The 2,048-nt window shown below is 48.1% G+C and overlaps 1 protein-coding gene across 4 annotated transcripts in view; it reads left to right on the top strand.

Annotated features, from left to right (window-relative positions):
* Positions 1-998: 998 nt before the first annotated feature.
* The window catches only part of il1rapl1a (interleukin 1 receptor accessory protein-like 1a), a 196,375-nt gene continuing 195,325 nt past the window's right edge, over positions 999-2,048 (top strand). For all 4 annotated transcript variants that reach the window (XM_019894532.1, XM_019894530.1, XM_019894531.1 and 1 more), the window contains exon 1: positions 999-1,480. The gene's annotated coding sequence lies outside the window, so the exon portion shown is untranslated. The remainder of the gene's footprint in view (positions 1,481-2,048) is intronic.

Genomic DNA, 2,048 nt, shown 5'->3' with positions numbered 1-2,048 from the left:
AAATCTATAATTATAGATTTAATGTCAGTGAACAGAGGGGGGTCTTCCTGTGGCAGCTGTGCGCGTTCGAGTCGCCAGTCACGACGAATGACGACGCACACGCGCGTCTACAAAGAGCCATCGCGGCGTCCATCTTCACCTCCTCCGCGGGCCATCTGGACTCAGTGCGCGCCGCTGCTCGGAGACGGCGCTGCATGTGGATCGCAGGAGGTTATGTTTGTTTGCTCCATAGTGAGTCAATCAGCAGGATGGCACTGAAACTAGCACTCGACTTTGAAAACGGTTGAAGGGAATTGTTGACAAGGGAGCGTTTCCGTCATGTATGAGTGAATGTAGCATGGACGTTGATGTCGTGTGTCACGTGGCTATCAAATAGCCGTTCCGATTACTGCCAGATCGGAATAGATCACGTCACAAGTAAATGGCTGAGCCTCCATGTAAACGGACAGACTGAAAGAAGTATTAGACGAGTAGACTCGTGGATTATCAGACGGAGACTCTCGAGAGAAAGTTGAATGTAAGGCAATGGAGAATAAATGGATAGCTTGACCAATTAATAGATGGTCACGATGGATCAAAACAGATCGACTGAGAGAATGATGAACAGAGAGGGACAAATAACAGTTAAAAGATGACTGGATTGAGAGACGGACGGACGGACAGATAAGTGAACGAGAGGAGAACAAATGCAGATGAAGAGAATGATGGCTGATAGATGGATAGAAAGGAAAACAGTACTCGAGCTGATGTATATGGATGTGTTGATTACTCCATGAGGGAAATCAAGTCCATGAATGACTGATGATGAAGAATGATGCAGCGGCGGTGGGATAGCACGGCGTGGGTAAATGAGGGGCACTAGGACCATGGGCAGACTGGTCACACCGCAGCCATAGAGCCTACTGAGGAGGAATGCCGCCCCCCAGCTCCCCCCTCTCCCTCTTCCCTCTCCCTCTCTCTCTCTCTCCATCCTCCCCCTTATTGGATGTGACCATTTTTCTGCGTGCATTCATTTGCCGCCTTCTCTCCCTGCGCAGCAGCGTGGCCGCACGAGGAGCAGCGCGTCTGGGATGGCCGAGGATTAGACACCGGGCACCCTTTGCCTCAGAAAGTCATCAGGAGGAGGACAGGGGGGTGACTCTTGGGAACCTTAGCCCCATCCCCACCCCACCCCCGGTTCCCCCAATCTCCTTGCTTTTTCACCCATTGAAATATTCTACTTAAGAGCTCCTGACGCACTTGTCAGCCTCCGTCCTTTTCCTCTTCTGACAAGATTCCTGCCTTCAGTTGGGATTATTTGGGGCTGAATGGGTGACCTCACTTCCCATCCATTCATCCATGCATCCATTTTATGGAACCTTCCTCTTTTCCTCTCGGAGTTGTCATGTCCAAAGAAGACTTGCCCCCTTACTGACTAACTGACTCGGGAAAGAGCTCCGGAGCATTTTTTAATATTATTCTTTTGGGAATCCAGTTGAAGGTAGGCCACTTTTTGCCCCCGAATCCCTCACTCCCCCTCCCGATCCTCCTTAAAGTTTGCACTTTGATACTGTGAATGGATGAAGAAACGCTACAGGGATGACAACAGCAAGTTATGGGGAACGTGTTAAAAAAAAAAAAAAAAAAAATTAAAGAAAACAACATTGCAGGATTTCTTTTCCCCATTTGTTTCTGTCGCAGTGTCTCTTTTGGAATGTACCTCTTTGTCTCACGGCTCTTTTGCCAGTTTAACCGTGAAGACACCGGTGAAGCCATCTGCAGTGCAGACACACACACACACACACACACACACACACACACACACGTAGAGAAAGGGGGTTTAGATAAAGGTGTAATAGGAAGGGACACTGTCTCTTTAAGACTATTAAAAAAACCACCATTATAAATAATAATAAACACTACGCAATGACAGTTTTATTGCTAATGACATCCAAGGCAACTTTTAATTTTTATTGGGCGCACAACAACTTCTCATGATATGACAGTCGCAGTGTTATTGGGGTTGGGTTGCAGGGGTGTGTGGGGGGCGGGGTGAGGGTTAGGGTTAG

Source organism: Hippocampus comes, unplaced genomic scaffold (genome assembly GCF_001891065.2).
Source record: "Hippocampus comes isolate QL1 unplaced genomic scaffold, H_comes_QL1_v1.1 scaffold96, whole genome shotgun sequence".
NCBI lineage: Eukaryota > Metazoa > Chordata > Actinopteri > Syngnathiformes > Syngnathidae > Hippocampus > Hippocampus comes.
Note: the sequence above shows the minus strand (reverse complement) of the source record. Positions and strands in the feature narration are given on the sequence as shown.